The 26,188-nt window shown below is 41.8% G+C and overlaps 2 long non-coding RNA genes across 2 annotated transcripts; one reads left to right on the plus strand and one right to left on the minus strand.

The window, feature by feature from the left end:
• Positions 1-1,085: 1,085 nt before the first annotated feature.
• Positions 1,086-16,158, plus strand: LOC131019400 (uncharacterized). The gene is made up of 4 exons (XR_009100243.1): positions 1,086-1,408; positions 3,018-3,084; positions 3,257-3,350; positions 15,908-16,158. It is a non-coding gene; the product is annotated as an uncharacterized LOC131019400 (long non-coding RNA).
• Positions 1,215-16,329, minus strand: LOC131019401 (uncharacterized). Its single transcript, XR_009100244.1, has 2 exons — positions 15,871-16,329; positions 1,215-3,488 (listed from the first exon to the last, which is right to left on the minus strand). It is a non-coding gene; the product is annotated as an uncharacterized LOC131019401 (long non-coding RNA).
• Positions 16,330-26,188: the final 9,859 nt, after the last annotated feature.

The following is a 26,188-nucleotide window of genomic DNA, read 5'->3' on the forward strand; positions in this document are numbered from 1 at the left end:
CAGGAACTAGATCCCAAACGTGTTACTCTTTTCTTACAGCAAAGAGCCGAGAAAGGAAGCTCCTTTAGGAGGAGTCCCCTGAATATACTGACTTTGTAGACACCTTTTCCAATAAGAGGAGCGACCGGAGGAAGCAGAGAGGGAAGCGGAAGGAAGACGAAGGTCAAGAGAGACTTGCCACTCATGAAACTGCACTTTACTCTGCATTTACTGAGGCTGAGGGAAGTCCCCTAATCTACTGATAATAACTGATAGACTAACACGGGAGGCATTGCCAAGGTTTTGGTGCTTTTTAGGAGCGAAGAGGAAGAAGATCAGAGCTTAGCTAAAGGTTAACTTAACTAGGATAGATGGGCGCCTTTGAATCGAAATCGAGAAGTTCATCCGCTTCTTCACCTTTTGTAAGTTCTAAATAAGAATAGAGCTTAGCAACTCAGCCTCCAGGCGGTTCCCGGAGGGGCTAGTTACATCCCTGGACTAAGAACCTTTAGTTCGTATAAACCTGAGCATAGAGTCCCGGGTGACTCGAGCTTTTTCCTAATATTTGATTGAGAGGTTATAATTGAGAATGGATTATAGTTTTTCCTTCCGGTTGAGGAAGAAGAATTATTTACGTGATGATTTATTTTATTAAGTTTTATGACGATGCCCGATTCATGAGACGATGGATTTATTATCAGCTTTTGATTGACTGAGATGATGAGTTTGAGTTATGAATATTTGATTGTCCTATATGTGACCTATTTGATGAATATATTTGAGATTGAGTAATTTATTAATTTTCTCGGACTTAGTAACGAGAGAGATTGTCTTAATTGATGGATAGTGATATTACTATTCATATTAATTTTTATTCCGGATGGAATTTCTTGGAATTTATTTTTATGAGATTGATGTGATATGATTTATGTGTGCTCTAATTGTGATAATTACTTTTAATTACACAATTAGTTGATGATTGACTTATGATTGATTAGTAAGTGATTTCTCTAATCTATCTTATTACATAAGCTTTACTACATTAATTAGTATAGCTTTAATTTCTCCTATTAATTATAAGTCATTGATTATGCAAGTGGACAAGTGGATTGGTGGACAAGCCACATGCTAGCTTCCTAAGGAAGATTTGAGATTAAAGTGTATTGGATAAGTTTTATACTTTTGATGGCATAGTGAGCAAGTATGAGTGTAGAGATTGAACAAAACAATTCCTCTCTCTCCCTCCCAAATTTTCATCCCCCACCCTCTCTCTCTCTACTCTCTATCTTTTCTCTTCAATTCACCATGAAATAACACTCTAAAGCTTCTAAACACCTAGATCCACCATCACAAATCAAAGAACTAGCTCTAAACCTTTTAAATCTAAGATCAAGAGCAAGATATTTGAGCATCAAGAGCAAGAGCCAAGGTCACCTTCAAACTTCATTCAAATCTTTGAGTAAGTGATAGATTTACTTAGATCTATTTATATTTGAGATGTATATGTGGATTAATGAAGGAAACAAGCAAGAAAACACCTGACTTTCCATTTCCCAATTTTTCGAAAAAAAAGGGTAATTTGCCCTTCAAAAAAATTTCACTTTCTTTTTTTAAATTGAGGTGATTTAAATGTAATTGAGAACCTATTGAGGTGATATCCATGAGTTTTTTTAAAGAGATTAGAAAGGATCTTGAATTTTCAATGAGTTTAGTTTGCTAAAATTTGGGATATGTTTTGATTGGTGATGAGATTTGATGAATTAATGCTTGATTATTATTATTGAGAGTGATAATATGATGAATCATGGATTAGATTGATTGATTGAATTGATTTGTGAAATTTTCATGAGTTAGTTTGATGTAAATTGGGTATAAGTGATTATGTAATTTGCTAATTGATGTCTTATATATGCTATTAAGTGAATCAATTTGATAGATCTAAGGTTTGATTGATGATTTAAGCATGTTTAAAATTTTTCAAAAAGTTTAGTTTACTAAAAATTAGGACTTTTTGATTTATGTGTTAAATGTCTAAATTGATTGAGTTTAAATGATTATAAGCATGACAAAAACATTAATTAAAGATCAATTTGACTAACTGTTAAGTATGTCTATAAATGTTTGAGTTTAGTTCACTAAGAATTGGGTATTCTTGATTAATGAGATAAATGTTGGGATTAATTACTTTTAGCAGCTAATTAGTAAACTAGAATGATGAATTCATGTTCGAATTGATGAATTATGATGAGATGTGAAAGTTTTATGAGTTTAGTTTGCGCGTTTGAAAGAGATCTTGTAAATGAGTTTGAGTTATGAGCTAAGTATGTTTATATGTGGCTTACTGATGATTAATTGAGCCTATATATGCAATATGAGACGAAACGAATCATCCCCTAAGAAACTATGTCTTGACCGAAAATGAGAAGAAAAAGGAGAAGGAGTTTTTTATTTTTCTTGAGTCATATGATCACGTATTTATGCTATTGTGTATTATGTGAGCTTAATGTGAATTTTTGAGAATTTTTTGATAAAGAAATCCAGAGTTTAGTTTGTTAAAAACGACATTAGTTGGAACTACATTCTTGTAAGATTTATTTTTGAGAATTTGATCTAAGATTGTTCTCATATATGTTCTTGGCTTTCTAAATTGAATTTTTGTGAATTTTTCCCCAACTAAAAATATTTTTCCGTTTTTACAAAAAGCTTTCAAAAGTCTTTGTTAATATGTTATTGAACTTGTTTAGTTATTCTATGTGCTTATCTCTATGTGTATGATACAATTGTGTTGGATTATCTATGGTATTAGACCTTGTGTGAATTATGTGTTATGTGTATACTTCATGATGGAATATAGATCTTAACTAAGACATGTGAGATAAGAATAGAACCAGTGATTACTTAGGAAGTCCAATTCCTAGGCAATTGAGATGGTTATGCGAAGTAATGAGACTTGATAGAGTAGTGCTATCAGTAAGAAGGTTACTGATCGATTGATATTTTATTCTATGAACTACCTACACCGTGTACGCTATCTGAAGGCACGAGCGACGGAAGGAAGTGAGGTAAAGCAAGAGCTTAATAAAGAAAGAGTAAGCAGGAGTCCAGGTGGGCTTTCGAACTAAAATGAAATGATGTTTATGAGTTTGATGAATGATTTGAGTTAAAGTTATGTTTAAAACTAATTGACTTGCCAATTTTTGATGATGATGAGCTTGTATGATTACCCTCTACTGATAACACGAATTTGGTCCTGCCGCAAGCGGGATTATGTACACAGATGGTGACCGTGAGCCGTCTATCGGGTCGGCCGATCACGGTGCTTGAGAAGGTGGCCTACTTCTCAGTACCTTTGATGATGAGTAGTGGATGTGGTACATACTATGATTTGTGAAATTTCATGCACAAGTTCTTTTATAGTAAAATCCTTGTGTGTTGCTTGATGTGGCAAGTTCAATTTATAGCTTTAAGAGCAAGCTTTCAATTATTTTCGGCATATGTTCACTGAGTACCTGACACGCACCCGTCGTGCGGTACGATCAAAATACTTGTGTATGCCCTAGACGGACAGTACACGCTCCTATTGCTTGCAACCAAAGAATAGTCTTAGCAGCAAGTATAGGGTCGATCCCACGGAGAGTGAGGAACTACTTTACTCTTCGGGTGCACAAATTGAGTTGTCACGGTCTCAACCTGTTTATCTGCACAAGTAAACTTAAACAAAGATCAAATATAACAAGGGGTAAGGTTTTCGGTTAGGTCATAACTGTTGTCAATATTTATTTCGGTCATAGGCATACTGATGATCCGTCCATGATCCGTATAGACTCAAGGCGTGGCCCAAAGACATTGGGGCGTTTCAAGAGGCTATACTTCACATTTAGGATGGTTGAGTCCATTGCGATCACTTGGTCCGAAGGTCACACATTCCCCGGTCACAAGGCAGTGCTTCACTCCTCCTTAGATAGTAGTCATACCCGTTACTCACCAAGTATGACCCTCACCAACCTTCTCTCCCGAGGTCCCCAACTCCACGCTTTTAGTGACACATGCCTCCTGGACTCAACTATTTCCGGCTTTGTCAGCCGACCAGTCATAGACATGCTACGGCGCCGAGATTGCTTTCCTCGTTTGATAACCATGGCTTTATGCCTCATCACAGTTGATGGATAGTCTCTAGAGAAGCCCAAGACTGAGGAAGGACAGTGTATCCCATCAATCCTTTCCCCACCTTCCGGATCTACAACGCCTTTTGTTGACGCTGCTCAGCTACTCGGTCTTGGGTATACCGATTGTCACGCCCTGGTATACCCTGGCCTTTGCTTGACACGGACAGCATTTTACCGAACGGAGATCACCCGTTAGGCCCCTACCGTCCATGGTTTGGCACAGATCCGTCTGGAACCACGAGACTCAACCGAAAGAACAAATGCCTCACGAATGTTTACATATTGACAACAATTATTTCCACCCCTTAAACCTCACCAAGGGGACTACTCACACATATTGAAAAATGTAAATGCGAAATAAAATAAACACATGAATGAAAGGGAATTCGAAATACTTAATATAAAAATACCTAAGGCAACAACCTTGGCTTTGTTCGTCACAACGGAATTGAAATACGAAAGACAACTAAATTGTTTGGTACGAAAAATATAAAAGAACTAAAAGTAAATTATTTTCTTGGTGAACTAACAAAAGTCTAAGCCTAGAAGAGCACTAAAAACTATGCAAGTAATGAAAAACTCGTGGATCACTCTCCTCTAAAAACTGCCCTCTGCCAGCCACACATGCTGAAGTTTATATAGCAATTCGGTAAACCCTAGCCGGCAGACCAAATCTGGCAGATTATTTCCTTCCATATTTAGCTTGATCCTTGATTTGATTTGATAGATAATGGATATCCAGCGGATTTGGGGTTGACTCCACATTATTCCAGATCCTTCCATTGCTAGAATTCGCCAGAATCTTCCGGGCAATCTCCTCCACACGTCTTTCCATATATAGCTCCAGCTGCTGACTGCTGTTGACGGGAATGGTCATACTAGCTGCTTTCTTCGGTTGGCCTCATACCAGGTGGTACACTTCGAACGTTCCCGCGCCTCGAATGGTTCTGAGGGGTACTTCGTCGAGCTCTCTTCCTGGTTCATATATAGCTCATCTGTGCTGACTGCGACTGCTGTTATGGCCTTACCAACTGCTTCCTTCGGTTTGCCTCACACCAGGTGGTACACATCGGAGGTTCCCGCGCCTCGAATGGTTCTGAGGGGTACTTCGCCGAGCTCTCTTCCTGGTAAGTCTCACTTCTGGAAGTTTGGATAGTTTTGTTCCGGTAATGCCCATTCTGACCATATTTCGTGCATATGCCCTTGACCGAGCCTTCTTCCTCCTGAATACCTGTTTTTTCCCCTAGAGGACTCAAACAAAACAAAAGAAAGAGAAAAATAGGGCCAAATGGGCCAAAAGTCGAAGACGCATCACACCTACACACTTAAACCATACTTGCCCTCAAGTATGCAGATGGATTCACAAAAGACACCGACGAAAAGAGAAGAAAGAAAAGAAATAAAGACTCAAGACACGAAATTGCACAGTTATCAGTTCAGATCAAACATGCATGCATCATCCGTAATGTCATACCGCAAACCATTGAGCAGAAAAATCACATGTAGAGATAGCAGTTTCTCTCACATACTCAAGTGTATGGCTAAGTATATACTCTCATACTATGCTGCATTAGCTCACCTATAGGCTTGATCACGGATTCATAGCAAGTGTTTAAATTGGTATAATTCATCAAAGGGTCTTTTAAAGGTTGTAGTGGGGCATACGGAGTGGAGGTAAGGATTTCTGGATAAGTAGCTTAAAACTTGGTTCCAGTCATACTGACCTATCTTGTTCAGTAATGGCACACCCACTTCATTTTCTTCCTTTATTTTCAGCAGGGATTGATTTAACTTCTTCAATTCAAGCAAATTTATTCTTTCATTTTTGTGCCCATACCTTCCTTTCTCAAGTTATGTTTTTTCACTTAGAGCAATAAATTTCCCTTTTATCTTTTGCATGGTGTGGAAGGCACACCTTTTCATGCATTTCAATTCAAGGGCTTATAAAAGAATTTCATTCGTCTCAAAGTGGTTTAGCAAAGGTTTATCATTTAAAGCTCGAGGAAATAATTCTGGGGCTCTAGATTGAAGAAAATTGCCCTAATCATGTAAGTTATACCAACTAGCTAAAATTCATAAACAAGTTATAGGGTTACCAAGCAGCATAGTCACACAGAAAATAAATGCAATTTTGGCTCAGATCTCACAGGTGGGAGTATTCAGTATGCTCACTACTGCTATCATGTGATCATGCTCATCATACCAACAAACTGGTCAAACCAAATAGCATGCATGAATCACCAATACCAACAACATGTGCAGACAGACTCTAACTCAGGACTCAAAAGAAAAAAACAAAGACTACTAGGGAGTGAAAACTTATTCATGGAGTGTGAGGACTCGGTGGAATGCATCCCGAATATCAAATAAAATTGTCTTGGCATCAGTATAGCGTTGAGATCATGTGTAGCAGCTATGGAGTGGTGGAGAGTGGGCGAATGAATTTCCCGATCCTTCAAAATGAAAAGGTCTTGCCAGTCGGGCAGACCCTGACCAATCATACTGCTGATGCGGTAATCCCTTGACCACCTACTGTATCTCCACCGGCCCCACCTACACACTTTGCTTCGCAAAGTGGGTTTTGATCTTCGATGCATAGGATCCAGCTCAACTCATCTGCATGGTTAGTCCTCCAAGAAACACAAAACACAAAGAAAATAAAAGAAACATGAAACTAAAGCAGTAATGGTCATACCAGCGACCTTATTCTGGGTTGCCTCCCAGTCAGCGCTCTTGTTTATTGTCTTGAGCTCGACGCTGTCCATTCCTTCATGTAAAATAAGGTTCTACGAGAAAACCTTTCTCCATCATCGGTATGCCTGGATCAAAGACTCGCTTTCCAATTTTCTTGCTCACTCCAGCACTACTGTATGCCTTGCTCCATTCCTCATGGTCTTGTTGAATCTTTTGTTCAACTTCATCTTCAGATCGAGATGGTGCAGCCTTATTTTTCGTGGTTTCCTGGCTGAGTTCCTCCAAAAAGTATGATTCCAGCCACTCTTCTTGTTTGGCAGCATCAGTAAGATCTTTCAGCAGTTCCTTCTCCGGTATGACCGCCACCACAGACTCTGACTTTCTTGCCTTTTCCATTCTTGCTTTCTTCTCCAAATGGCTGGCGTTTTGGGTTAGTGGCCGTTTTTGATTATTTGCTTTCTCCAAGATATTCGGCCAAGGTGGTGCGATAGTTGGCAGTTTCTGGGTAATCTCCTCTATATGGGCGTCTCTGACAGATTCTTCAGATGCCGGTATGCCTTTTCTGGTTGATTTAACTGCAGTGCCTGGCGTCTTGGGCATACTGACATGCCGATTTTCTGAATTATTCTCTTCTTGCAGTGTTGCTCCATCAGCTTCTTCGGTCAGACCGATCCCGGCCTTTGTTTCAGACTCGAAGAGTTCAACATCCTTGGCGATAGCTTCCATTAACTCCTTCCAAGTTGGTTCTTTTTGTGGTTCTGGTTGGGACAGGGGTGTCTGCGGTATGCCCTGTACTGGAAGCAGTTGTTGATTCTTCCATTCTCCATATCTCCATTGGGAACTTGGATCTTCACTCCATTCAACGTTGTAAGAGTGAGAGAATGGATCATACTTCTCGTGCTGGTCATCATTTTCTCCCATAGCAACATCTTCAATTGGTCCACCCCCTTGGGAGAGAGGGTATCCATCAGTCTGATGCTCAGTCATGTGGTCTGGGCCACACTGACGAACATTCTCCGGTGTGATCAAGACTGCTACGAGTTGTTTGAGCTCCATGATCTCCTTCTTCAACTCGTTGAGGTTGCCATTCTCCACATTCTTTGGTACTTCCAGATTGCATTCATATGCTCCCAACTCCGTGGCCATACATTCAATGACTTGCAAAACATCTTTGGGCGTTTTGTCAAACATCGAACCTCCACATGCCGCAATAACGAGTTTTCTCTCGTACTTCTTGAGTCCCGTTATGAAGTGCTCCACCAAATTATATTCAGGAATTTGATGGTGTGGGCATTCTTCCAATAACCCTTTGAATCGGCTCCAATACTCGTTCAATGATTCGAGCTCTCCTTGTTTGATGTTCTGTATGGTCCGCCTCATACTGAAGACTTTTGCTGCTGAGTAATACCTCTCCAGGAACTTTTGTTGCATCTCAGCCCATGTGGTCACACTGCCAGCGGTCAAGCTATAGTACCATTTCCTTGCACTACCTTGTAGTGTGAAAGGAAACAAGAGCAACCTGATGTATTCTCCCATGGACGCCTGGTTATCCTCCGTAGAGCATATCATCTCGAAGTCTCGGAGATGTGTGATTGGATCATCTTCAAGCAAGCCATGGAATTTGGACATGAGTTGGATCAGGTCTATCTTCAGCTCATACCGGCCTTCGATGGTCGGTAAGGTTATACCGCTGGGCTTCAGGTTCAGGTCAGCCGGGAACGCCAGCTGACGCATGGTCTGCGGGGCAGCAGTTGCCATCCCGCGTCTCGCCGTACCGCGTCTCACAGTAAGCGGAAGATGAAAAGTGAAGAGTAAAATTGTTGCGCGTCACTCCCCGGCAACGGCGCCAATTTTGACACGCACCCGTCGTGCGGTACGATCAAAATACTTGTGTATGCCCTAGACGGACAGTACACGCTCCTATTGCTTGCAACCAAAGAATAGTCTTAGCAGCAAGTATAGGGTCGATCCCACGGAGAGTGAGGAACTACTTTACTCTTCGGGTGCACAAATTGAGTTGTCACGGTCTCAACCTGTTTATCTGCACAAGTAAACTTAAACAAAGATCAAATATAACAAGGGGTAAGGTTTTCGGTTAGGTCATAACTGTTGTCAATATTTATTTCGGTCATAGGCATACTGATGATCCGTCCATGATCCGTATAGACTCAAGGCGTGGCCCAAAGACATTGGGGCGTTTCAAGAGGCTATACTTCACATTTAGGATGGTTGAGTCCATTGCGATCACTTGGTCCGAAGGTCACACATTCCCCGGTCACAAGGCAGTGCTTCACTCCTCCTTAGATAGTAGTCATACCCGTTACTCACCAAGTATGACCCTCACCAACCTTCTCTCCCGAGGTCCCCAACTCCACGCTTTTACTGACACATGCCTCCTGGACTCAACTATTTCCGGCTTTGTCAGCCGACCAGTCATAGACATGCTACGGCGCCGAGATTGCTTTCCTCGTTTGATAACCATGGCTTTATGCCTCATCACAGTTGATGGATAGTCTCTAGAGAAGCCCAAGACTGAGGAAGGACAGTGTATCCCATCAATCCTTTCCCCACCTTCCGGATCTACAACGCCTTTTGTTGACGCTGCTCAGCTACTCGGTCTTGGGTATACCGATTGTCACGCCCTGGTATACCCTGGCCTTTGCTTGACACGGACAGCATTTTACCGAACGGAGATCACCCGTTAGGCCCCTACCGTCCATGGTTTGGCACAGATCCGTCTGGAACCACGAGACTCAACCGAAAGAACAAATGCCTCACGAATGTTTACATATTGACAACAATTATTTCCACCCCTTAAACCTCACCAAGGGGACTACTCACACATATTGAAAAATGTAAATGCGAAATAAAATAAACACATGAATGAAAGGGAATTCGAAATACTTAATATAAAAATACCTAAGGCAACAACCTTGGCTTTGTTCGTCACAACGGAATTGAAATACGAAAGACAACTAAATTGTTTGGTACGAAAAATATAAAAGAACTAAAAGTAAATTATTTTCTTGGTGAACTAACAAAAGTCTAAGCCTAGAAGAGCACTAAAAACTATGCAAGTAATGAAAAACTCGTGGATCACTCTCCTCTAAAAACTGCCCTCTGCCAGCCACACATGCTGAAGTTTATATAGCAATTCGGTAAACCCTAGCCGGCAGACCAAATCTGGCAGATTATTTCCTTCCATATTTAGCTTGATCCTTGATTTGATTTGATAGATAATGGATATCCAGCGGATTTGGGGTTGACTCCACATTATTCCAGATCCTTCCATTGCTAGAATTCGCCAGAATCTTCCGGGCAATCTCCTCCACACGTCTTTCCATATATAGCTCCAGCTGCTGACTGCTGTTGACGGGAATGGTCATACTAGCTGCTTTCTTCGGTTGGCCTCATACCAGGTGGTACACTTCGAACGTTCCCGCGCCTCGAATGGTTCTGAGGGGTACTTCGTCGAGCTCTCTTCCTGGTTCATATATAGCTCATCTGTGCTGACTGCGACTGCTGTTATGGCCTTACCAACTGCTTCCTTCGGTTTGCCTCACACCAGGTGGTACACATCGGAAGGTTCCCGCGCCTCGAATGGTTCTGAGGGGTACTTCGCCGAGCTCTCTTCCTGGTAAGTCTCACTTCTGGAAGTTTGGATAGTTTTGTTCCGGTAATGCCCATTCTGACCATATTTCGTGCATATGCCCTTGACCGAGCCTTCTTCCTCCTGAATACCTGTTTTTTCCCCTAGAGGACTCAAACAAAACAAAAGAAAGAGAAAAATAGGGCCAAATGGGCCAAAAGTCGAAGACGCATCACACCTACACACTTAAACCATACTTGCCCTCAAGTATGCAGATGGATTCACAAAAGACACCGACGAAAAGAGAAGAAAGAAAAGAAATAAAGACTCAAGACACGAAATTGCACAGTTATCAGTTCAGATCAAACATGCATGCATCATCCGTAATGTCATACCGCAAACCATTGAGCAGAAAAATCACATGTAGAGATAGCAGTTTCTCTCACATACTCAAGTGTATGGCTAAGTATATACTCTCATACTATGCTGCATTAGCTCACCTATAGGCTTGATCACGGATTCATAGCAAGTGTTTAAATTGGTATAATTCATCAAAGGGTCTTTTAAAGGTTGTAGTGGGGCATACGGAGTGGAGGTAAGGATTTCTGGATAAGTAGCTTAAAACTTGGTTCCAGTCATACTGACCTATCTTGTTCAGTAATGGCACACCCACTTCATTTTCTTCCTTTATTTTCAGCAGGGATTGATTTAACTTCTTCAATTCAAGCAAATTTATTCTTTCATTTTTGTGCCCATACCTTCCTTTCTCAAGTTATGTTTTTTCACTTAGAGCAATAAATTTCCCTTTTATCTTTTGCATGGTGTGGAAGGCACACCTTTTCATGCATTTCAATTCAAGGGCTTATAAAAGAATTTCATTCGTCTCAAAGTGGTTTAGCAAAGGTTTATCATTTAAAGCTCGAGGAAATAATTCTGGGGCTCTAGATTGAAGAAAATTGCCCTAATCATGTAAGTTATACCAACTAGCTAAAATTCATAAACAAGTTATAGGGTTACCAAGCAGCATAGTCACACAGAAAATAAATGCAATTTTGGCTCAGATCTCACAGGTGGGAGTATTCAGTATGCTCACTACTACTATCATGTGATCATGCTCATCATACCAACAAACTAGTCAAACCAAATAGCATGCATGAATCACCAATACCAACAACATGTGCAGACAGACTCTAACTCAGGACTCAAAAGAAAAAAACAAAGACTACTAGGGAGTGAAAACTTATTCATGGAGTGTGAGGACTCGGTGGAATGCATCCCGAATATCAAATAAAATTGTCTTGGCATCAGTATAGCGTTGAGATCATGTGTAGCAGCTATGGAGTGGTGGAGAGTGGGCGAATGAATTTCCCGATCCTTCAAAATGAAAAGGTCTTGCCAGTCGGGCAGACCCTGACCAATCATACTGCTGATGCGGTAATCCCTTGACCACCTACTGTATCTCCACCGGCCCCACCTACACACTTTGCTTCGCAAAGTGGGTTTTGATCTTCGATGCATAGGATCCAGCTCAACTCATCTGCATGGTTAGTCCTCCAAGAAACACAAAACACAAAGAAAATAAAAGAAACATGAAACTAAAGCAGTAATGGTCATACCAGCGACCTTATTCTGGGTTGCCTCCCAGTCAGCGCTCTTGTTTATTGTCTTGAGCTCGACGCTGTCCATTTCTTCATGTAAAATAAGGTTCTACGAGAAAACCTTTCTCCATCATCGGTATGCCTGGATCAAAGACTCGCTTTCCAATTTTCTTGCTCACTCCAGCACTACTGTATGCCTTGCTCCATTCCTCATGGTCTTGTTGAATCTTTTGTTCAACTTCATCTTCAGATCGAGATGGTGCAGCCTTATTTTTCGTGGTTTCCTGGCTGAGTTCCTCCAAAAAGTATGATTCCAGCCACTCTTCTTGTTTGGCAGCATCAGTAAGATCTTTCAGCAGTTCCTTCTCCGGTATGACCGCCACCACAGACTCTGACTTTCTTGCCTTTTCCATTCTTGCTTTCTTCTCCAAATGGCTGGCGTTTTGGGTTAGTGGCCGTTTTTGATTATTTGCTTTCTCCAAGATATTCGGCCAAGGTGGTGCGATAGTTGGCAGTTTCTGGGTAATCTCCTCTATATGGGCGTCTCTGACAGATTCTTCAGATGCCGGTATGCCTTTTCTGGTTGATTTAACTGCAGTGCCTGGCGTCTTGGGCATACTGACATGCCGATTTTCTGAATTATTCTCTTCTTGCAGTGTTGCTCCATCAGCTTCTTCGGTCAGACCGATCCCGGCCTTTGTTTCAGACTCGAAGAGTTCAACATCCTTGGCGATAGCTTCCATTAACTCCTTCCAAGTTGGTTCTTTTTGTGGTTCTGGTTGGGACAGGGGTGTCTGCGGTATGCCCTGTACTGGAAGCAGTTGTTGATTCTTCCATTCTCCATATCTCCATTGGGAACTTGGATCTTCACTCCATTCAACGTTGTAAGAGTGAGAGAATGGATCATACTTCTCGTGCTGGTCATCATTTTCTCCCATAGCAACATCTTCAATTGGTCCACCCCCTTGGGAGAGAGGGTATCCATCAGTCTGATGCTCAGTCATGTGGTCTGGGCCACACTGACGAACATTCTCCGGTGTGATCAAGACTGCTACGAGTTGTTTGAGCTCCATGATCTCCTTCTTCAACTCGTTGAGGTTGCCATTCTCCACATTCTTTGGTACTTCCAGATTGCATTCATATGCTCCCAACTCCGTGGCCATACATTCAATGACTTGCAAAACATCTTTGGGCGTTTTGTCAAACATCGAACCTCCACATGCCGCAATAACGAGTTTTCTCTCGTACTTCTTGAGTCCCGTTATGAAGTGCTCCACCAAATTATATTCAGGAATTTGATGGTGTGGGCATTCTTCCAATAACCCTTTGAATCGGCTCCAATACTCGTTCAATGATTCGAGCTCTCCTTGTTTGATGTTCTGTATGGTCCGCCTCATACTGAAGACTTTTGCTGCTGAGTAATACCTCTCCAGGAACTTTTGTTGCATCTCAGCCCATGTGGTCACACTGCCAGCGGTCAAGCTATAGTACCATTTCCTTGCACTACCTTGTAGTGTGAAAGGAAACAAGAGCAACCTGATGTATTCTCCCATGGACGCCTGGTTATCCTCCGTAGAGCATATCATCTCGAAGTCTCGGAGATGTGTGATTGGATCATCTTCAAGCAAGCCATGGAATTTGGACATGAGTTGGATCAGGTCTATCTTCAGCTCATACCGGCCTTCGATGGTCGGTAAGGTTATACCGCTGGGCTTCAGGTTCAGGTCAGCCGGGAACGCCAGCTGACGCATGGTCTGCGGGGCAGCAGTTGCCATCCCGCGTCTCGCCGTACCGCGTCTCACAGTAAGCGGAAGATGAAAAGTGAAGAGTAAAATTGTTGCGCGTCACTCCCCGGCAACGGCGCCAATTTTGACACGCACCCGTCGTGCGGTACGATCAAAATACTTGTGTATGCCCTAGACGGACAGTACACGCTCCTATTGCTTGCAACCAAAGAATAGTCTTAGCAGCAAGTATAGGGTCGATCCCACGGAGAGTGAGGAACTACTTTACTCTTCGGGTGCACAAATTGAGTTGTCACGGTCTCAACCTGTTTATCTGCACAAGTAAACTTAAACAAAGATCAAATATAACAAGGGGTAAGGTTTTCGGTTAGGTCATAACTGTTGTCAATATTTATTTCGGTCATAGGCATACTGATGATCCGTCCATGATCCGTATAGACTCAAGGCGTGGCCCAAAGACATTGGGGCGTTTCAAGAGGCTATACTTCACATTTAGGATGGTTGAGTCCATTGCGATCACTTGGTCCGAAGGTCACACATTCCCCGGTCACAAGGCAGTGCTTCACTCCTCCTTAGATAGTAGTCATACCCGTTACTCACCAAGTATGACCCTCACCAACCTTCTCTCCCGAGGTCCCCAACTCCACGCTTTTACTGACACATGCCTCCTGGACTCAACTATTTCCGGCTTTGTCAGCCGACCAGTCATAGACATGCTACGGCGCCGAGATTGCTTTCCTCGTTTGATAACCATGGCTTTATGCCTCATCACAGTTGATGGATAGTCTCTAGAGAAGCCCAAGACTGAGGAAGGACAGTGTATCCCATCAATCCTTTCCCCACCTTCCGGATCTACAACGCCTTTTGTTGACGCTGCTCAGCTACTCGGTCTTGGGTATACCGATTGTCACGCCCTGGTATACCCTGGCCTTTGCTTGACACGGACAGCATTTTACCGAACGGAGATCACCCGTTAGGCCCCTACCGTCCATGGTTTGGCACAGATCCGTCTGGAACCACGAGACTCAACCGAAAGAACAAATGCCTCACGAATGTTTACATATTGACAACAATTATTTCCACCCCTTAAACCTCACCAAGGGGACTACTCACACATATTGAAAAATGTAAATGCGAAATAAAATAAACACATGAATGAAAGGGAATTCGAAATACTTAATATAAAAATACCTAAGGCAACAACCTTGGCTTTGTTCGTCACAACGGAATTGAAATACGAAAGACAACTAAATTGTTTGGTACGAAAAATATAAAAGAACTAAAAGTAAATTATTTTCTTGGTGAACTAACAAAAGTCTAAGCCTAGAAGAGCACTAAAAACTATGCAAGTAATGAAAAACTCGTGGATCACTCTCCTCTAAAAACTGCCCTCTGCCAGCCACACATGCTGAAGTTTATATAGCAATTCGGTAAACCCTAGCCGGCAGACCAAATCTGGCAGATTATTTCCTTCCATATTTAGCTTGATCCTTGATTTGATTTGATAGATAATGGATATCCAGCGGATTTGGGGTTGACTCCACATTATTCCAGATCCTTCCATTGCTAGAATTCGCCAGAATCTTCCGGGCAATCTCCTCCACACGTCTTTCCATATATAGCTCCAGCTGCTGACTGCTGTTGACGGGAATGGTCATACTAGCTGCTTTCTTCGGTTGGCCTCATACCAGGTGGTACACTTCGAACGTTCCCGCGCCTCGAATGGTTCTGAGGGGTACTTCGTCGAGCTCTCTTCCTGGTTCATATATAGCTCATCTGTGCTGACTGCGACTGCTGTTATGGCCTTACCAACTGCTTCCTTCGGTTTGCCTCACACCAGGTGGTACACATCGGAGGTTCCCGCGCCTCGAATGGTTCTGAGGGGTACTTCGCCGAGCTCTCTTCCTGGTAAGTCTCACTTCTGGAAGTTTGGATAGTTTTGTTCCGGTAATGCCCATTCTGACCATATTTCGTGCATATGCCCTTGACCGAGCCTTCTTCCTCCTGAATACCTATTTTCTCCCCTAGAGGACTCAAACAAAACAAAAGAAAGAGAAAAATAGGGCCAAATGGGCCAAAAGTCGAAGACGCATCAGTACCTTGTACTCAGCCCTGCATATATTTCTAAATATGCAGGTATGGCTTTGATGGAGATGGAAGGGTGCTGAGCTGGCTTGTTGTGAAGAAGGGAGAGTTGAACTCTAGGTTACATGTCTTCATTTGTAATCATTACAAATTCCGCTGCGATGCTTTGATAACCTTATTTATTTCAACATTGTTCTAAACTTGAGATATTATTTAAGACTTGTATTTTCCCATGTGACTTTAGACAACTTATTGAATTTAATTGAGAGTTGTCTAACTAATAAACTTGATATTAATGTGTATTCCTTGGGGTCATTGTTAGTCGTTACATGGTAACCTTGTTGAGACTTGTGATGAGTTGTCAATATGTTCGTTGACGCTACTATCTTATCTTTGAGATAACTTGAAGTTTAAGTTGATCAGATGTTATGATGTGAGTTGAGACTTGAAAAACTTACCTTGGCATTCTTGTATTCCACATTTCTTTCTAGTTTTCTAATTCTTTAATCCAGTCATGATTTCCTCGGCTTAGTTATCTGTAATTAAGTTGGGCCATGACATTTAGTTGTACGATACTCACTCTACGCTATCACTGGCTAGACTCGGGCTGCGACAAGTTTTGTGATATGAAATCCAAATTTTCCCTTTCATTTGCATTTCTCAATATGGTATCAAGAGCGAAACACACTTCCGCGAACTCTTCATAGATCTACATCCAGATCTATTTCCTTCAAACCTCTATTTTTCTTCTTTTCTTCGATATAATGGTTAAAGGTAACAACAACAAGGAGGTTATCACCTTTGCTGATGAATAGACGACTCGTTTTTTTTCATGCCAGTGATAATCCTGGCATTTAGCTCGTTACGCAGCAGCTTACTTCCTCAAATTACAACAAATGGCATAGATCTATGATTACAGCGTTGCTAGCTAAGAACAAATTAGCTTTTGTTGATGGTTCACTGTCTGCTCCCGCACTTAATGATTCTATATATGTGTTTTGCTTGGATCCGTTAACAGCATGGTTGTCTCCTGGATTCGAAACTCTGTTGTTCCACCTATCAGTTCGAGTTTGATGTACATGGATGATGCAGCTCACATATGGTCAAATCTAAAGGAGCGCTTCTCACAAGGGGATTTAGCTCGGATCTACCAATTAAAGCAACAATTGATGAGTCTAACACAAGGATCACTTGATGTTAAGACTTATTACACTTAACTACGAGTTGTTTTGGATGAATTCAATTATTCTCATGCAGTTTCATGGTGTAGCTGCGATGCGAAGAAATGAAGTGAATATCAATAGCAGGAATGCACTATGCATTTTCTCATTGGATTAAATTTTTCTTTTGCTCAGCTGAGATCTCAAGTATTATCTACTTTTCCATTACCTACCTTACAAAAGGTTTTTGTGTTGGCTTTGCAACAGGAACGCCAACGTGGTATTGATGGGGGTTTCACTCCTTCTTTCACTCAAGCTTTAAGTGAGTAGCCAAGTCCTATGGCGAATGCAACCGATTATAACCGCGACAAGGAAAAATATCTTTGCACACACTATGGAAAAACAAATCATATTGTTGATAAGTGTTTTCTAATCCATGGTTTTCCACCTGGTTTTGGGAAAGGCAAAGGGAAACCACCTCTGAAGAATGATGTTGGATTTTCAAAGTCGGTTAACTTTGCTGCTGAATGCCTCTTGAATCTACTCAGCCTAGTTCCCCTGCTATTTCTCCAGCACCAGCATCCACTCTGTCATACGATCAATGCATGCCATTACTCCAGTTTATCCACACTCAACTGAATGTTTCCACTCCATTACATCCCCCTACTTCTACATCACCAGCAGCTGTTGCGGCTACCACTCCAGCTCCTACTACTAGTGTTTTCAATGGTACTATCTGCACTTCTATATCTCATTTTTCATCCGTCTCTTCTACTTTAAATTCTTCCATGTGGCTCATAGATACAGGTGCAACACACCATATTTGTTGCTACTGTACTTTGATTCAGTCTCCTATTCGTGTGCAAAACACACATGTTAACCTGCCTAATGGTCAAACAGCTTCGTTTCTAGTATAGGCACACTCACTCTCACTCCTTCCATTAATCTAACCTCTGTCTTATATGTTCCTAGTTTCAGCTATAACCTTCTTTCTGTTAATGCTTTGGCTTCTTCCTCTAATTATTTTGTTAAGTTCGGTTTAACCTCTTGTGAAATCCATGAAGCTTCACAGGGGATTCCGATTGGGAAGGGTAGCAGAGATGGAAATTTATACATCCTAGATCTACCAGGTTCAACAATCTTTTCTTCTACTGTTACTTGTGTTGTCATTTCTACAGATTTATGGCATCAACGTTTAGGTCATCATTTTTTAAATAAACTCAAGCAGTTGTCCACTATGTTGTCTTTACATGATTGTACTCTCTCTCTCTCTCTCTTTGCCACACTTTTCCATTAGCTAAACAAAATCGTCTCAGTTTTCCTATTTCAGATGCTTTTGTTGATGGATTTGGTTAATTTCTCACTATAGTTGATGATCATTCCAGATTTCTTTGGACGTTTCTTATTAAACACAAATATGATGTTCATCAAGTCCTCCACACATTCTTCCAAATTGTACTTACTCAGTTTGACAAGAAAATCAAAACACTTCGTTGTGATAATGCTCCTGAATTTAATCTCCCTTTACTCTACACTAAATTTGGAACTCTCATCCAACACTCTTACGTTAAAACACCCCAACAAAATGCCTGGGTTGAAGTAAACATCAACACTTACTCAAAGTCGCACGTAGTCTTCTTTTTCAGTCACATCTTCCTATTGAGTACTAGGGTGAACGCATTCCCAGTGCCTCATACTTAATAAACAGGCTTCCTTCTTCCATTCTTCCTAACTCTCTTAGTCCTTTTGATGTTCTTTTCCAAAAAAAGCCTTCATACTCACACTTAAGAACTTTCGGTTGTCTATGCTTTTGTGTATACTCTTGATAAAGACAGAAATAAGTTCTTCACACGTGCTACCAAGTGTGTATTTCTAAGATATCCGGCTGGATATAAGGGTTATAAAGTTCTCAATTTGGACACACTTTCTATTACCATCAGTAGGAATGTTGTGTTCCATGAGCAAGAGTTTCCTTTTTCTCATCTTTCTATTTCATCATCTTTCCCTCTTGATACTCCATCTTTCCCTCTAGATACTCTTTCCACATCTCTTTCTACATACTCCATTTCTGTTCCACCAATAGTTACTAAATATGGTCATGCCGTTTCCAAACCCTCTTATCTCAATGACTATGTTTGTTAAACCACAGCCAACTCCTTTACTCTTCATCCACTCCAGGATGTCTTATCATATTCCAAACTTTCTCCTTCCTACTTTATCTTCGTATCATCTATCACTACTGTTCCAGAACCTTATACTTATGCCGAAGCCTATAAACTTGAGCAGTGGCGACAGACCATGCAAGATGAATTGAATGCCCTTGGTGGTCTTCATACTTGGTGTGTTACTTTGTTACCCCTTGGAAAGAGCACCATTGTGTGTAAGTGGGTTTACAGGATTAAGTACTTGGCTGATGGGTCATGGTGTGAACAATAATAACACCTCCCATAAACATCACAAAAGTAGAAGGAAAGAGATTTAAACCTGAGTAACACAATTAAATACAGAACTGAGTCAAGAACACTTAATATTAGAAATTGCTCTTAGTAATATTTTCTAGCGTAACCTCTACAACAATTATTTATCTCCTATTTATAGTAGTAGGTTACAAGGGAATAAAAGTGTAAAATCCGACTTCACATACTCTGCATGTACCATCTAACCTCCCAGTCACTATCATGCTTCGCCTCGTTTATAACTGATTTTGGAACTTTTGTTAGGGACATTATCAGTGTCGGCCCCTCATCTTTGGCTCCCGCCTAGGGATGGCAATCGGGTACGATGGGTACGGATAGTGACTATCCATACCCATACCCACGAACTAACTGGATAGTGATTTTTAACCACAAAATTATCCATGGATATCAAATGGTATCCAAACCCGCCACCCGCGGATACCCGCTACCCGTCGGGTATCCGCAAACCCGCTATCCGGCCGGTATCCATCACCCACTATCCGCCGGATACCCGTGAAATAGAATTTAAATATAAATTTATAACAAATTTAATACAAAAAAAAAAATCAACATAAATAACATAGTTTAAATATATATTAAATCTAAAATGTGGTGGCCTATATCTAATATGTAAATCTAAAGTCCATATTTTAAATATATTTTGTGGTATTTCACGGATATATGACGGGTAATTGACGGGTATTTTTCGCGGGTAATCGGATTTCGCGGGTATGGATAGTAAGTATCCAAATCCATACCCACGAACTAAATGGATAGTGAATTGCAACCACGAAACTATCTGTAGATATCAAATGCCACTCAAACCCACCCTAATAGGTTCGGGTTTTCGCGGATATTCGTTACCCGCAGGTAGATTGCCATCCCTACTCCCCGCCTTCCTCCTATTCCTTACTCAGTTCATGAGAATGATGACAACTTGCTTCAGTCATGTATTTTCCACTATCATCGGCTCTAACGGTCTTCTGAGTACGACTCTGATGATCCTATGAAGTCGGCTCCGCTGGTTTTTTAAGATCGTCTCTAATAAACGTTTGTGGTCGGCTCTGGTGGTCTTTCATGTCAGCTCTGATGAACATCTGCAATCAGCTCTGGTAGGATTATCGGAATTGCCACGTATCCTTTATATTATCCGTGGATCCCTCTATTTAATTTCAATAATTAGCCAATTTAATTGATCAGCGCTGATGCGAATATTACTCCTTATCAGGTCAGTGGACCGATAGAAATCTCAACTCGTAGCCAAGGGGTATGCTCAACAAGCTGAGGTTGATTACCTTGATACTTTTTCTCCTGTTACGAAATTGGTCACGGTTAAGGTCATGCTTGCTCTCTCTGCTATATATGGATGGTTTTTGTGCCATTTGGATGTAAATAGCACTTTCTTGCATGGGGACCTCAATGAGGAAATTTACATGGATCTTCCACCAGGCCTGCTTCACCATGGGGAGCCTTATCCTCTTGGTTCTGTCTGTGTTGGAAATTGGTTGTGAGTAACCAATATTTGATAATTTTTTGAGTACCGAAAACATTTAATTTAGCAGAATTAAATGGGACAGGATCGATCTACGTTTCGAGTAGATGATCGGAGTATATTTATTTACTCAAAACCGATTTCCGGTGAGTGAGAAATAATTATTTAAAGTTGGGTACTTGAAACATGGAGCTGTGGGAAAAGATAAGCATTAAAGAAGATTTAATGCTTATCCCACATTGAAATGTGGATAACATTTATTACAGTATAAATGTTATTGCATTAGAGCATGTAATAAAACTGTGTGCACACGTGACGGGTTGCAAAGCCCACACGCGCGCGCCGCCGCCGCCCGGCCCCGTCGCCCGTCACCCGACGCGCGGCCGTGGACTTGGACTTGGATCTTGGTAATTGGTCTTTGGGTGGTCTTTGGGCTGGCCTTTGGGCCTACCCTAGCCCACACCGGCTCTTATCTTTTTGGACCAACAAAAACTTGGTCCGAAAGGGACGAGGCCCAACTCGTTGGGCCTCCGCGCACGCACATGAAGGTCCAACGGGAGGACCCTTGGTCTCCCAAGAAGCTTCCCACGTAACTGCTGCTGTCGGAGGAGTCATGACAGATTCAAACAGCCCTGCTGTTACTGCTGTAACCCCCGATACCTTTTGAATTCCATCAATAGAATTAAACCCGTAGGCTCCCCCTATTGATGTGGTCTGTGCCTATAAATAGGACAGCCTTCCATGCATCATACACATAACAACAAACATTTTAACACAGAAACTCTACTGCACTCCTGCATCCATAGTTAAAGTTCTGTTCTTACCTCATTCCAGTTCGCCGGAGCTCGTTGGTCTGCGGTGCTGCTACCTACGAGACGAAGCTGTTTCATCTTTGGGGATGACATGCCAAACCGAGAGCACTACCGGGGCGTATCTCGTCTTGCGGAGAGAGGACCCTCCTCGACTCGGCTGTTTTCCTGGTTTCATTCTTATTGTAATTTCAATACAGTTTCTGCTTTGTAATCTCATCTCCTGCTTTCTGTTTCATTGTAATTACGCCCGCAAACTTATATTCCAACAATCGCAAGACGAGATAAGCTTGCAAATGGGAGTTTTTTCGACTTGTAATTGAACTTAATATTTTTGAAACCTGAATACCTTTGCTGGAAATGTCGACCGATCCTGCAAACTCCACCGAGGCTGCCAACGCTGCCGCTGCTGCCGCCGCATCCGCCACGGCCGCGTCAACCGTGGCATCCGCCACCACTGCCGCTTCTACCTCCACCTTTAATGGTGGTCCTTTAGGTGGTTCAACACCACTTCCTTTTATGTTTGGTGCTAACCAAACAACACTTGGAGGAGATAGTTCCGTGCAAGGAATGGTTGGCCAAACTCCGTTTGGGTCAACGTTTGGTTCCACTTTGAGTGGTTCCATGGGGTCCATGTTTAGACAAACCGTTGGGGCCTTCGGGACCAACATGATGAGCTATGGCCACATGGCGGGGTCGGTGCCAACGGAACCCCTAAGGGCGAACGCAACCGCCGACAAGCCACCAAAGTTCTGTGGCTCCGACTACAAGAGTTGGCGTCAAAAGATGTTCTTCTACCTCACGACATTGGGGTATGCGGGATACTTGACGGACAACGAGCCGCCCACACTGGCGGAGAACGAGACGAGCTTCTCCGTTCGTGCAGCCTATGATGTTTGGCATAATGGCGATTTCCTTTATAAAAATTTTCTTCTAGGTGGTCGAGGGGATAGTTTGTACAAAGTGTATGTTGATGTAAAGACCTCCAAAGTGTTGTGGGAGGCACTAGACAAAAAGTATAAGCTAAATGATGTAAGCACTAAGAATACTTGTGTAACCAGGTACATGGAGTACAAGATGGTGGACTCGAGGCTCGTCATCGACCAAGTGCAAGAATTCCAACTTATCTTGCACGATGTACTCGCCGAGGGACATGTGGTCTCCGACTCATTCACCGTGGTGGCGGTGATTGACAAGTTGCCCCCAAGTTGGAAGGACTTCAAGACCTACCTCAAACACAAACGAAAGGGGATGATGTTCGAGGACTTGATCGTTAGGCTCCGTATCGAATACGAGGAAAGAAGGCTCGATAGCAAGGGGAATGGCCAAGTTGAGGCCAAAGCTAACTTGTTGGAGCGTGGTGGCCCATCCAACTCCATCAAACGTGGGCGTCCTAATCCCAAGGACAAAGGCAAAGGCAAAGGCAAAGCTCCTGCTCGCAAGTTTGAAGGGGATTGCTACAACTGTGGCAAACCGGGCCACTTGGCGAAAGACTGTCGCAAGCCCAAGAAGAAGAAGGCGAAGCAAGATGCCAACGTCGTCGAGAAGGACTTCGACGAATGGAACGAGGATGACTTAGCGGCGGTTATCACCGAGGAGGTCAACCTTGTTGAAAACCAAGGTGCTTGGTTTATTGACACGGGCGCAACCGTGCACGTGTGCTCCGACAAGAGGCGTTTCTCTACCTACAAGGCTGTTGAAGGGAGGAAGCTAAGCATGGGTAACCAAGCATCGTCGGAAGTTGCCGGGATTGGTGATGTGGTGCTCAAGCTTTCATCCGGCACGGAGATAACCTTGAAGGATGTGCTGCAAGTCCCGGACATCCGCAAGAATCTCATCTCGGGGTCCATACTAGTTAATAAGGGCTTTAGACTAGTGTTTAAGTCCGAGAAAGTTGTTGTAACCAAGTTTGGAAAGTACCTTGGTAGGGGTTTTCTCACCAATGGGCTTTTCAAGCTTAATGTTCAGCCTGTCAAGCGTGTAATTGGCAAACCTATCAATGAAAATGCTACTACTTCCTCTTACTTGGTTGAATGTTGTGATTTATGGCATTGTGATTAGGACATGTTAATCTAAATGCTATAAAAAGATTGGTAAATATGGATTTACTAAAAATAAACGAATTTAACACTCAAAATAAATGTCAAGTTTGTGTTGAAGCAAATGACAAAGTCTCCGTTTCATTCCGTTGAAAGGAGTACTAAACCTTTAGAACTAATCCACACCGACGTGTGTGATCTAAAGTTTGTGCAAACTCGAGGTGGTAAAAAATACTTTATCACTTTTATTGATGACTGCACAAGGTATTGCTATCTTTATCTTCTAAGAAGTAAAGATGAGGCTATTGAAGCTTTCAAGAACTTCAAAACAGAAGCCGAGAATCAACTTGGTAGTCGAATTAAGATGGTTCGAAGCGATAGAGGAGGAGAATATGTTGCTCCGTTTGAGGAATTATGCAACGCTAGTGGTATAATACATCAAACAACTGCTCCATATTCACCTCAATCTAATGGTGTTGCTGAACGCAAGAATCGAACTCTTAAGGAGATGATGAATGCCATGTTGATTAGTTCTGGGTTACCCCAGAACATGTGGGGGGGGCTGTTCTATCAGCCAACTATATCCTCAATAAAATACCACTCAAGGGAAGGGACGTCACTCCCTATGAGTTGTGGAAAGGCAGAAAACCCTCATACAAATACCTTAAAGTGTGGGGGTGTTTAGCCAAGGTGCAAGTGCCTCCACCCAAACAAGTCACAATCGGTCCTAAAACAATCGATTGCATCTTTATTGGGTATGCACTAAACAGCAATGCACATCGTTTTTTGGTTTACAAGTCAGACATTCCAACAATGACTATAGGAATGACAATGGAATCAAATAACGTTGTTTACTTTGAGAATATCTTTCCTTGTAAAGACAAGGAAAAAGAAGAAGCTAGTACAAGCAATAATACTAGAGAAGAAGCTACTAGTTCTGATCCTGTTGAGACAGTGCCCGAATCGCGAAAGCGACCGGGCTCTGACCTTGAAATGTCAGAACCAAGACGTAGTAAACGAGGCAGGATAGCAAGGACTTTGGTCCAGAATATATCGCTTTTATGTTAGATGAAGAACCTTCATCTATCAAAGTGGCGTTCTCTAGACCAGACGGACTACTCTGGAGGGAAGCAATCCAGAGTGAAATTGATTCAATCATGCAAAACCACACTTGGGTGCTGGTTGATTTACCTGAAGGTTGTAAACCCTTGGGATGTAAATGGATCCTAAAAAGGAAATATAAAGCTGATGGATCAATAGACAAGTATAAAGCGCGCTTAGTCGTTAAAGGATTTAAGCAGCGTGAGGGGTACGATTTTTTCGATACCTATTCACCAGTGACGAGGATTACATCCATTCGAGTGCTTCTCGCGATTGCTACTCTGCACAATCTTGAGATTCATCAAATGGATGTCAAAACTGCGTTCTTAAACGGTGACCTGGAAGAAGAAGTCTATATGGAGCAACCTGAAGGGTTTGTAGTACCTGGACAAGAGAAAAAGGTATGCAAACTAGTAAAGTCTCTTTATGGATTAAAACAAGCGCCGCTGCAATGGCACTTGAAATTTGACAATGTCATGTTGTCAAATGGCTTCAAAATCAACGAATGTGACAAATGTGTGTACATCAAAAGCACCAGTAATGGGTACGTTATGGTGTGTCTCTATGTAGACGACATGTTGATTATGGGAAGCAACAATCGTATCATTGTAGATACAAAGAACATGTTAAAAAGGAATTTTGACATGAAAGACATGGGGTTAGCTGACGTGATCCTTGGAATGAAAATTCTCAGGACCACTGATGGAATAATTTTGACACAATCTCATTACATTGAGAAAGTGCTCAAAAGGTTTAATGCGTTTGACAAATCGCCTGTAAAAACTCCATTGGAACTCAACGTCACTACTAGAAAAACGCTCATAGATAACGGATTTTATCCGTTATCTATGAGCAAAAAAACCGTTGTGTATAGTGGTGTTATCTATTCTATACGTCATACACAACGGTTTCAAAACCGTTATGTATAGTAGCATAGATAACGGTACGATGCGTCATACATAACAGTACGCATCCGTTATCTATAAAGGTTATACATAACGGTTTTTCACCGTTATGTATTAAGATTTTTCCGTTATCTATTAATTTTTTTTTATTTTTTTTATTTTTTTTTTATTTTTTTTATCATAGTTAACAGTTTTTTGCACTTTTTATAACGGTTTTAACCGTTATCTTTGATAGAATACATAACGGTTTTTCACCGTTATGTATTAAGATTTTTCCGTTATGTATTAATTTTTTTTTTTTTATCATAGTTAACAGTTTTTTGCACTTTTTATAACGGTTTTAACCGTTATCTTTGATAGAATACATAAC

The sequence above is a fragment of the Salvia miltiorrhiza genome, chromosome 4 (genome assembly GCF_028751815.1).
Source record: "Salvia miltiorrhiza cultivar Shanhuang (shh) chromosome 4, IMPLAD_Smil_shh, whole genome shotgun sequence".
Lineage (NCBI taxonomy): Eukaryota > Viridiplantae > Streptophyta > Magnoliopsida > Lamiales > Lamiaceae > Salvia > Salvia miltiorrhiza.